Genomic DNA, 13,200 nt, shown 5'->3' on the forward strand with positions numbered 1-13,200 from the left:
AAATACTTGTAATGCTACCTTGATTCCTTGGAGGAAAAAAAATCTTTACTGCTACTATACTTGATTCAAAATTTCAGTGCACCATAGGTGTTAATACAGTTGTTACTGTCATATTATTCATTTTATCTCGCCTCTATGTTGCTTCTTGTAAATAGCAAAGTATTTACATAATACCACATAAGTAGCATTCACACAAGCTTCATCTGTAATATTATATGCTCATAGTGTAAGGTTTATCTTTGTGTTTTAATTTTCATTATGTTATGTTATTCTTTAAAAACAGTCATACTGTGAAATCAAAGCAATCTGCATATTGTGATGTATCTGAGAGAGAACGTCTCTGACACTGTTGTACCTGTAAATCTGCAGTCCTTGTGATAACTTCACATGTGGAAAATTCTTTGTGGTGTGTTTGTGTGTGTGTGTGTGTGTGTGTGTGTGTGTGTGTGTGGTGCTTTGCACAATATGATGGTGTACAAATTACATAAGTTCTGGATATATTTTGGAATATTCGAAAAATACAATCCTGCAACTTCGCAACAAAATCGTGCGGAATTTTCGGCGGCAACAACACACCAAAAATATTTCACCACAGTGGAAGAATAAAAATCGAAAACGGACGATAATGTATTTTACCTAAATAAATAGCAGTATTAATAGTGGCTGGTTGCTGTCTTCTTCTTTGTAAGAATTAAGCTACATTAGTCGTACACAGCCACGGTCTCACCATGTCTGTTTTAGACAAAATAACAGTCTTCGATTGCCAAGCACAATCCCGTTGACGTTCCTGACATGACTTTCGCCGGTAGCGTCCTGAACCAGGGTCATGTTTAACTTCCCTCTGATCATTTTTAAACCGTAACACAGAGTACCGCTTAAGCACTCATCACTGTGGGATTCATTCATCATTTGGTGGTCTCTATAAAAGTTTTTTTGAGTTTCGCGCAAAATTTCATGCAGACGCTGTGCTTCTCTAACTTTGTCACCTCCAAATTCGCAAAGTGTGCGACACAACGTTCTACTCAATACAGCACTGAACAATAACTAACAGATCCACACAAACTTCCGGCAGTTACACATTAAACACAGACGTGTGTAGGGATGCCAACCGCACTTAGTTCCAACGCATCACTGGCGCGAAATTACGAATGTTTCGGAATTTTTTGAAAAGATCTAGTAGTTTAGGTTGGTTAGTGTTGTTTAACGTCCCGTCGACAACGAGGTCATTAGAGACGGAGCTCATGCTCGGGTTTGGGAAGGATGGGGAAGGAAATCGGCCGTGCCCTTTGAAAGGAACCATCCCGGCATTTGCTTGAAACGATTTAGGGAAATAACGGAAAACCTAAATCAGGATGGCTGGAGACGGGATTGAACCGTCGTCCTCCCGAATGCGAGTCCTGTGTCTAACCACCTAGTAGTTTATCACTCCACTCGTCAAAGTTAGGAAATACTAGAAAGGACCTTTGTTGGCACCTGCAGGACATGTTGATACAGCTTGAGCAACTGTACGTCGTTCAAAACCGCAGTCACAAGATGGTGACACAGATTTCTCCCACTTGGGGAGAATGTCTGCACGGCTACCATGGCACGTTCGAATGCTATTCAGAGTAGTCCAAAGTGCAGGATGCTGGTCACGTCCAGGGTGTTTCTCCTGGATGAAGGGCAGTTGCAATCATTGTGGAGGACAGCTTTGTTGCCAGCAACGGTTCCATTTATCGACGGCATTTAATTTATCTCCAGCAAAGATGCCGGCAGTGATAAAAGTGGGATGTCTTGGTCTCAATCTTTTTGGCTCCAAAGAGAATACTGCGATATTCTAAGGTCAGGGTTATCAACACTCTTCCTATATTCACGTAGCAGCGTACTCTTCCGTCTGATAGCAGGTCGAATGCGACTGGAGATGAGTGTGTCAGTAGAACGTATTGACCCACTAATGATGTGCATGGTTTCGTTAAGAAGTACATATGGACTATTACGCCATACAGGCGCACAGTACTCTGCTGTCGAGTATGATAGTCCGATTGCCGACACTGAAAGAGTGTCTGCTGACGATTCGTAACTTGTGCCACAGTTTATGCAAAACATTACTTCTACGTTTGTTTGCATGGCCATCTTCCTGAGCAGCTGTAAAAATCAGTTACTATTTATTGGTTTTACGTCTTGAGCTTACTAAAATTTAATTAAAGAGGATTACACCAGGTGCGTTTCGGTTTTATTTATAAAGCATCTTCCGTGATTATTCTGCAAATTAGATACATACATTGTACATTTTTGGTTGTTGTAGGTTAAAAACAGCGTTTTGTTTATAAAGTTGGTGTAAAAGTTACTTACAGCGTTTGTTTACATATTCTGCTTCTTCTCTCCTTGTTACTTGCTATCAGAGGTTGACGCCGAACGACTTCGATTCACATACACACTTGGCATTTTCCTACTGGAAAAAACTGATCTATATCAGAAATCAGGAAAATACCATTTGAAAAGCAATACATGTGATGAAAAATACATAGGTCAAACCAGCAGTACATTTGACAAAAAATTCAAATGGTTCTGAGCACTATGGGACTTAACATCTCAGGTCATCAGTCCCCTAGAACTTAGAACTACTTAAACCTAACTAACCTAAGGACATCACACACATCCATGCCCGAGGCAGGATTCGAAACTGCGACCGTAGCGGACGCGCGGTTCCAGACTGAAGTGCCTAGAACCGCTCGGCCAAACCGGCCGGCTACAGTGGACACCAGATACAAAGAACATGTAAGAGCATGGAAGTATACGACAAAACATTCAACTTTTGCAAAACACTTACACCAATATAAAATTACCACCGGAAACACAGGCATGGAAATCCTAAGGATCAACAAAAAACACCTCTCCTCCTCTTACAAGAACACTACCACATCCAAAAAACCATAATGGAAAAAAAAACAACTCATAAATGATCACATCAACTTGACGAACTACACGCCCTTTAAACTGATTGACCATTTAATATAACATTAAATATTCACGTATAACCACAGGCTCCATTTCTCGTCCCAGATTCTGTCCTATAATCACCATCCAGCCCCATCCCCACCTCCCATGCCAAAAAAGTCTTGCAAGCAATCCTCGCTTTACCCCTCCCCCCTCCCCACCAATCTCCCTACGTAACACACAAGACATTTTCACTACTTTACACTAACTCAAAAGAAATATAGTTTCAAAGGTTGGCAACTTTCACTACGTGAACGAAAACAAAACAACACGCATAAACGCTGTTACTTTGCTGAGTGAGAAACACACAGAACTTTAATTCAGTCTAAAAAACGTGAAGTGTCTATAATGCAGCGCAAAAAATACCGTAGAATGGTAGAATCTGCCAAGAGCATATTTCAATCGAAGCCGTCGAAGTTCACCGCTACTAGCAAGGAGGGAAGAAGCAGAATATATAAAGAAACATTATAAGTAATTTGCACACCAACTTCATAAACAAAACATTGTTTTGAACCTACAACAACCAAAAATGTACAAACGTTAAGTATCCAATTTTCAGAATAACCATCGAAGATGTTTCATAAACAAAAGAGAAACGCGTCTGCTGTAATTCTCTTTAATTAAATTGCAGTAAGCTCAAGACAGGAAACTAGTAGGAACTAAACGTTATTTTTGCTTTTGAGCTTAGCAGACGTTCGCTTCAATTGCTCCTTAAAAGAAAGTGTCTTTCTGAGGTAATTTTAAAAGAAAATGTCTTTCTGAGGTAATACCAAAGTGTTCTGGTTGCATGCTAATGACGAAATTTGGGACTCTTGATGATCAACACGTGAAATGATATACCGTTATGAATTAGTCAACGGCATGAAGCGATAACCTGTCTCACGAGCACCAAACGACGTTCACAACGCCTCATTTAATCTGAAAAAACAAAAGAAGCACTTAGCAAGGGATTCCAGTGACTCTCTGGTAACAACGACGGGGATCCTGCTAGAGATCGCACATTCACAAGCGACTATTGTGACCAGTGGAAGACATTCCTGAAACAAGTGTGCGAAGAACTGTAACTGCTGTAGGATTCAGTCATGTTATGCGTGTGGTGTTGTATACACGTCACTTACAGCCGGAGTCAGACCGAGCGAGGTGGCGCAGTGGTTAGCACACTGGACTCGCATTCGGGAGGACGACGGTTCAATACCGTCTCCGGCCATCCTGATTTAGGTTTTCCGTGATTTCCCTAAATAGTTTCAGGCAAATGCCGGGATGGTTCCTTTGAAAGGGCACGGCCGATTTCCTTCCCTAACCCGAGCTTGCGCTCCGTCTCTAATGACCTCGTTGTCGACGGGACGTTAAACACTAACCACCACCACCGGAGTCAGAAACAAATACTGCCTTGGCTTCTTAGGCGTTGAAGCTCAGCAGCTGGGACCTTGTAATTTTTTAATAATGACGCGGATTCGAGCGGATTATAATAATAAAATACCATAACAATCACGGGTGGTTAATATAAATCCTTGACCGATGATGGAAGAAAGGCATCACGTCCACTTTAGAATCAGGGAGTGAATAGGGAACGTGGACGAAAACTCGTGGGGCTGTACATTTTACCAAACACATTAACAGGGCTGTTTATCAAGAAGTAACTAATTACTCGGATACTTCACGCCTAAGGGTGCTAGGGGTGTCTTCCCGCTATAATATTCTTTTTTCAAATAGTAAGTCATGAAGCTCAAGAGTGGGATTAAAATTCAAAATGAAAGAATATCAATGAAAAGACTCGCTGCTGACATTGCTATCTTCTGTGAAAGTGAAGAAGAATTATAGATCTGTTGAATAGAATGAACAGTCTAATGAGTACACAATATGGACTGAGTGTAAATCGTAGAAAGACGAAACTCTTTAGAAGTAGCAGAAATGAGAACAGCGAGAACCTTAACATCAGGATTGATGGTCACGAAATAGATGGAGGTACCTAGGCAGCAAAATAACCCATGACAGACAGAGCAAGCAGGACATAAAAAGCAGATGAGCACTAAAGAGCATTACTGGTCAAGAGAAGCCTATTAGTATCAAACATAGGCCTTAATTTGCGGAAAAAACTCTAAGAATGTACGTTTGGAGCACAACATTGTACGGTAGTGAAACATGGACCGAGAGAAAACCAGAACAAAAGAGATTCAAGGCATTTGAGATGTGGTTCTACAGACGAATACTGAAAATTATGTGGACCGATAAATTAAGGAATGAGAAGGTTCCCCACAGAGTCAACGAGGAAAAGAGTATATGGAAAACATTGAAAAGAAGAAGGGGCAGCATCATAGGACATGTTTTAAGACGTCAGGTAATAATTTCCATGGTACTGCATGGAACTGTAGAGTGTAAAAGCTGTAGAGGAAGGTAGAGACTGAAATACATTCGGCAAATAACTGGTGACGTTATGTTGTAATTGCTACTCTGAGATGAAAAGTTTGACATGGGATTGAAATTCGTGACAGGTCTCATCAGATCAGTCAGAAGACTGACGACTCAATAATAAAAAAAGAAAAGACATAAATGTTTCAGATTTAACTGAAATTGGCCCAGGCGTTACAGAGTGGTCATTTTCCTAGTATGTGTACTACGTTTGGTTGGAATCTATCTACGCATTCCAGAGCTATGCTTATATGTTATTCCTCTGTGGCAAGCTCATTACGCATTCCTTCTACGGTATCCCCAGCATCCGTCACCAGTCAAAGTTCAAATATGTTAACCTTTCACCCTTTCTTGTAGTACCTAACGTTTCTCAGTCAAAGCTGCTCAAATACAGTATCGTGAACACAGACTAACCTATTTGACCCTACAGTACATCTTGCGCTTCATCGCCTTAGGCGCCTGAAGGTCGTAAAACAAGTCAATGGAATCCATTACTACTACTACATTGATACTTTCCCATCGGGTATTTACCGTTAAGCTAGGAGAGTTTCTAGTTACTTTCAGATGTTCATATTAAATCTCCAAAGTTTTGCATATTGCATGTCAAGCTTCTTTTATTCTGCGTCCTTTTCCAATCAGTTAATCTGGTCTTCGTAGTATGCAATACCATCTGAAGTCCTGTGTACGCTTATCATCAATTACTAGCATACTCTTGTCTTAAGGATGAGACTTTATACATCTCCCTCCCCCCTCCCCTCACCTCACCCGTCATCCACAAATTACTTCTCACCGAGGTCGGCGTTGCCAGCGATCGTAAACAACATGGACAGAGGTTGCGCATATTTTACAGGTATTCACGTTTGGAACTTCCTTTATTATTTTGCCATTTGCAAGTCGGTAGTTTAATGCTATTCTGTTGAGTGTCCTTGTGCAGGCAATCAATTACGCGCCGGCATCTCGCTTCAACTTTTATGCGTTTCCTTCGACGCGTCTCTGTCATCACTTGACAACCGCGTGGTGTCGTAATAGTAAGCTCCCTGACCGGCCCATAAATCAGGACTTCGTCACCTGCTGGTGGTGTACGTCCTCGCAGAGGCACCTCTGCCCCATACCTCCACACGTGCCTAATAATCATCGCTACGCGGTGCGCATACCGGCAGCGCCATTGTTGTTGACGTTGTGTTCTTCTATTTCTGTCGGGAGCGCGTTGCGCAAGGCGCCCCTTGGCCTGGATAATTACGTAACTGTGGGGAGGGGGGGGGGGGGCAGTCTGTCTGTATGGCAACGCCTCTGTCACACGGCGTGTTGACGCCACGCCTTGTGTGCGCACGTGCGTTTCTTCTGTGCGCCAGTCTGATGGCCTTCCAAAGCCAAAACTTCACACCTCTGTCTTTGCACGAAATCTCTTGGACAGTAGCAAGGCGAACGACTCTAGCACCACTCATAGCCGAAATATCTAGATGTGAACCGAGATCGCACCCTGAAGGTTAAACAGCATCGCACCAATAGCAATTCCAAGGTACGAGTCAGGAACAATGTTATTAGGTATCTGGCGTACAGGACAAGGGACTACCGATCTACGAATAACGCAGATGTCATTTACGGCACTGTGTACGTCTGCTGACGAGCTGCTACTACTACGTGATCAGGCCCAGTGGACCGCACGCATCTACAAGTTTCCTCCTCCACTGTATTCTGTCCATTGCTGCTATCCGCCATCCGTTCACATCTATTGACACTTGGTTTAAATCTTCATAGAGTCCATCCCTCCAATGCTTCTTGGGTCTCCCTGGCGGTCTCTTTCCTGTAGATGTGACATCCAGGAAGTTTCCGAGGCCATCTGTCATCCTCCATCCGGGCCACATGGCCGGCCCACTTCAATCGTTTGGCTTTGACAGTTCCTGCTATGTTGGGCTGCTGGTATAGTTCCTCAAGCTCTTGGTTGTATCTGATCCTCCATTCCCCTGTATCTGCATCCGGAGCCGGACCGAAGATCTTCCGAAGCACTTTTCTCTCAAAAACAAGGAGCTTATGGAAGTTCCGTTTCCGGATACTCCATGTCTCACAGCCATGTAGAACAACAGGCTGGAACAGGGTTTTGTACAGTCGAATCTTGAACTGTCTGGAAAGATATCTGGACCGAAGCAGTTGTGCTAGGCTGTGGTAAGATCGGTTTCCTGCTTGTATTCTGGCATTGATCTCTGCTTCACATGACGAGTTCTCGGAGAAAAGTGCCCCTAGGTGCCGAGCTGCACATGCGAAACAAGGTGCACACCGCAGAGAACGAGCCAGAGCGGCTGGGATCTCAGAAGCCATCGCTAGTGCAGAGAGTCTACCAACTCGCAAGGGGACCGCGCCTACTCGCCATCACAATTCGATTCAGATTTTTGGTGTATGCAGGGCTTGTCCATAATTGAAAGTAACGGAAGTGGGAGCTCGAGCTGGCCAACCTTTTAAAGAAAAAAAAGGAAAAAAGCATTTCAGACTCGGGTCGGGCGAGGCAGTTGGCCCAGGGGAAAAATGTACAGATTGGTACTCCGAGAGTTGTGTGGTCGAGTCCTTATGGGAATACCTTTCATTATTTTAACTGTCAAGTTATTTACTTTGCAAATAAACGGAGGTAATGCTCAATATATTGTATTTATTAATATATTCATGTTGTTGTTGTGGTCTTCAGTCCAGAGACTAGTTTGATGCAGCTCTCCATGCTACTCTATCCTGTGCACGCTTCTTCATCTCCCAGTACCTACTGCAACCTATATCCTTCTGGATCTGTTTAGTGTATTCATCTCTTGGTCTCCCTCTACGGCCGGCCGGTGTGGCAGAGCGGTTCTAGGCGCCACAGTCTGGAATCGCACGACCGCTACGGTAGCAGGTTCGAATCCTGGCCTCGGGCATGGATGTGTGTGATGTGCTTAGGTTAGTTAAGTTTAAGTAGTTCTAAGTTCTAGGGGACTGATGACCTGATAAGTTAAGTCCCGTAGTGCTCAGAGCCATTTGAACCATTTGACTCCCCCTCTACGATTTTTACCCTCCACGCTGCCCTCCAATACTAAATTGGTGATCCCCTGATGCCTCCGAATATGTCCTAACAACCGATCCCTTCTTCTAGTCAAGTTGTGCCACAAACTCCTCCTCAATTCTATTCAGTGTCTCCTCATTAGTTATTTGATTTACCCATCTAATCTTCAGCAGTCTTCTGTAGCACCACATTTCGAAAGCTTCTATTCTATTCTTGTCTAAACTGCTTATCGTCCACGTTTCACTTCCATACATGGCTACACTCCATACAAATAGTTTCAGAAACGACTTCCTGACACTTAAATCTATACTAGCTGTTAACAAATTTCTCTCCTTCAGAAACGCTTTCCTTGCCATTGCCAGTCTACGTCTTATATCCTCTCTACTTCGACCATCATCAGTTATTTTGATCCCCAAATAACAAAACTTATTTACTACTTTAAGCGTCTCATTACCTAATCTAATTTTCGCAGCATCGCCCGATTTAATTCGACTACATTCCGTTATCCTCGTTTTGCTTTTGTTGATGTTCACTTATATCCTCCTTTCAAGACACTGTCCATTCCGTTCAGCTGCTCTTCCATGTGCTTTGCTGTCTCTGGCAGAATTACAATGTCATCGGCAAATCTCAAAGTTTTTATTTCTTCTCCATGGATTTTAATTCCAACTCCGAATTTTTCTGTTGTTTCCTTTACTGCTTGCTCAATATACAGATTGAATAACATCGGGGATAGGCTACAACCCTGTCTCACTCCCTTCCCAACCACTGCTTCCCTCTCATGCCCCTCGACTCTTATAACTGCCGTCTGGTTTCTGTACAAATTGTAAATAGCCTTCCGCTCCCTGTATTTTACCCCTGCCACCTTCAGAATATGAAAGAGAGTATTCCAATCAACATTGTCAAAACTTTCTCTAAGTACACAAAGGCATGAAAAAGTGCGGCAACGGAAAAGTTGGAATTGGAAACAGCTTTCCAAGAAGGCTTTGTAATTAAAGTGTCCGATCTGTCAGGTTAAGGCGAGAATTCTCATTCGTTAACGTCAATCGACATACTCTTTTTAAAATCATGTGCAATAAAATATTTACATTCGTATATTTTCCTTTCTGGTTGCCAGACCCAATCAATTTACAATAAAGGTAAAAATAGTTCTCGTAAAACAACTGAATTTGAACAAAGTCACCCCTTCTCGAAAATTAATGCCAACAGCGTACATATATCTGCAAGAGAGTACTGGCTCTTTTGGACCAAGGATTCAAAAAACGATGGATGCGTGTGCGGAAAAAATGCGTCTGCGGAAAAATATAGGAATGTCATTACTTCATCAAATTTGGCTAATTTAAAACAAATGCTATGCAGAAAAATTTTGTTTGGTGTGATGAAGCGTTACGTGCAGAAAAGGAAATTTTTTCTTTCAACTGACTGGTGGGGAGGACAAACAAATCCACAATTACTCGAAGAGATATTTCAAGATAGAGAAGGATTGCCATCGTGCAGTACAACGTATTAAAATGATACGCCGCTAGTGCAACTCTGCGACGTCTGTCTGTATGATCAGGTGAAGAATCTGATCAAAAAATTTCAAAACTGCTCCCATCTCATCGGGAGTCCGCCTCTGGTAGCTGAGAGGTCAGCGCGACGGTATGTCTTGCCTAACTGGCCAGGTTCGATTCCCGGCTGGGTCGGAGATTTTCTCCGCTCAGGAGCTGGGTATTGTGTTATTCTTATCATCATCATTTCATCCCAATCGACACGCAAGTCGCCGAAGTGGCGTCAACTTGAAAGACTTGCACCAGGCGAACGGTCTACCCGACGGGAGGCCCTAGCCACACGGCATTAACATTTCCATCTCATCGAGAGAAGATGAAAAATCAGAACCCGAGAAGACTGCATTAAAATACATTCCATTATACTTCATCAACTATCCTCACCAATATTTGGCGACATGATGTGTTACGCTTGGTTCGCTGCAAAACTGTGCGATGAGAGAAAATCTTTTATGAATGGAAAATAAGTTTATTTTTCAATTGAAACCTTAAAACACCCACGTAATTGTAAAAAAGTGGTGTTTATAACGAATGAAATATACCGAGAAAATTACTACTTCCCCTGTTTTTACACTAAATATCACTCTAACACGCGTAGATCATCAACTGTAAAATAGTAGAAGCACTTAGGGAACTTAAATGAGAATTTCTGAAAGAAGGGTGATGTGATTCTTACGAAAAGCTGTTGGATAAATATACAAATACGGGACTGCAGGACAGTTGTCGCTAATCTGCAGTAGGAGATTTAGATAAGAGGCATTGGGGCATTTACCGAGGATTATAAATCTCGCATACGGCGCACAATCCCTTCCTGGAAATTTATTTGAAATCTCAAATTTTCCTTATTTCCCTTTTCTGTCTGTTGTGAAAATGTGAAGAGATATATTGAACATTATTCCGGTTTATCTGCAGCATAACTTAAAATTTGAAAATAAAAAAGGGAAACGTATTTCCGTCTAGGAACTCGACCCTGTTCTGTACTCTTTCCGCGGCACCAATCGCTGTTTTGGAACTACAGTAACATACACCGTATTTTTACTGACTACAGGACGCACGTTTTTCTTCGAAAAAATACCTTCAAAATCCAGGTGTGTTTTATATGCGAAATTAATATAAAAATGTGCAGTGTTTGGCTTAAAATTCCCGCCAGTTTTAAAAATGGTCATATATTCGATGCCGCGGGAAATCTATCTCTGTTTGGCAACTTGGGATTCAACTGGCAGTACGAGTGCGGTGAAAATGAGTTGCGGGGATTCAAAAGCTTGGTAACACTGTCTCCCTCCCGCCTCGCCATCACAAACCCAGAACAGTGTCTAGCCTGTGATGCGTCATTGCAGTCTACGGTGCCACTGAACTTGAATTGAAAGTGATTTGTGTACCGGCAATAATGCAATATTTTTGGTAGAAGCTTGTTTCGTAATGCAAAAAAATAAAAGGTATCCATATGATGTGGGCTGATAGCGTCTACATCTACATCTACGTGACTACTCTGCTATTCACAATAAAGTGCCTGCAGAGAGTTCAGTGAACCACCTTCAAGCTGTCTCTCTGCCGTTCCACTCTCGAAAGGCGCGAGGGAAAAACGAGCACTTACATTTTTCTGTGCGAGCCCTGATAACTCTTATTTTATCATGACGATCATTTATCCCTATGTAGGAGGGTGCCATCAGAATGTTTTTTGCAATCGGAGGAGAAAACTGGTGATTGAAATTTCATGAGAAGATCCCGTCAAACGATAAACGCCTTTAAAAAACGAGCTGCTCTTCTTTGTACTTCTTCCATGTCATTCGTCAGTTCCATGTGATGCGGATCCCACACCGCACAGCAATATTCCACAATAGGGCGGACAAGCGTGGTGTACAACAGTCCCTTTAGTAGATCTGTTGCACCTTCTGAGTGTTCTGCCAATGAATCGCAGTCTTTGGTTTGCTCTACCCACAACATTATCTATGTGATCGTTCCAGTTGTGGGTATTTGTAATTGTAATCTCTTAAGTATTTAGTTGAATTTACAGCCTTCAGATTTGTGTGACTTCCAGGGGCAGATGTGTACTCTGACCACAATCTATTGGTAATGAGCTGTAGATTAAAACTGAAAAAACTGCAAAAAGGTGGGACTTTAAGGAGATGGGACATGAATAAACTTACTAAACCAGAGGTTGTACAGTGTTTCAGAGACAGCATAAGGGAACAATTGACAGGAATGGGGGAAAGAAAGACATTAGAAGAAGAATGGGTAGCTCTGAGGGATGAAGTAGTGAAGGCAGCAGAGGATCAAGTAGGTAAAAAGGCGAGGGCTACTAGAAATCCTTGGGTAACAGAAGAAATATTGAATTTAATTGATGAAAGAAGAAAATATAAAAATGCAGTAAAGGAAGCAGGCAAACAGTAATACAAACGTCTCAAAAATGGGATCGACAGGAGGTGCAAAATGGCTAAGCAGAGATGGCTAGAGGACAAATGTAAGGATGTAGAGACTTATCTCACTAGGGGCAAGATATATACTGCCTACAAGAAAATTAAAGAGACGTTTGGAGAAAAGGGAGCCACTTGAGTGTATATCAAGAGCTCAGATGGAAACCCGGTACTAATCAAAGAAGGGAAAGCAGAAAGGTTGAAGGAATACATTGAGGGTCTATACAAGGGCGATGTGCCGGCCGGAGTGGCCGAGCGGTTCTAGACGCTACAGTCTGGAACCGCACGACCGCTCCGGTCGCAGGTTCGAATCCTGCATCGGGCATGGACGTGTGTGATGTCCTTAGGTTAGTTAGGTTTAAGTAGTTCTAAGTTCTAGGGGACTTATGACCACAGCAGTTTAGTCCCATAGTTCTCAGAGCCATTTGAACCATTTGAGCCAAGGGCGATGTACTTGAGGACAATATTATGGAAATGGAAGAGGATGTAGATGAAGATGAAATGGGAGATACGATACTCGTGAAGAATTTGACAGAGCACTGAAAAACCTGAGTCGAAACAAGGCCCCGGGAGTAGACAACATTCCATTAGAACTACTGACGGGCTTGGGAGAGCCAGTCCTGACAAAACTCTATCATCTGGTGAGCAAGATGTATGAGACAGGCGAAATACACTCACTCTTCAAGAAGAATATAATAATTCCAATCCCAAAGAAAGCAGGTGTTGACAGATGTGAAAATTACCGAACTATCAGTTTAATAAGTCACAGCTGCAAAATACTAACACGAATTCTTTACAGACGAATGGAAAAACTGGTAGAAGCCGACCTCGGGGA

Source organism: Schistocerca nitens, chromosome 1, assembly GCF_023898315.1.
Source record: "Schistocerca nitens isolate TAMUIC-IGC-003100 chromosome 1, iqSchNite1.1, whole genome shotgun sequence".
Classification (NCBI taxonomy): Eukaryota; Metazoa; Arthropoda; class Insecta; order Orthoptera; family Acrididae; genus Schistocerca; species Schistocerca nitens.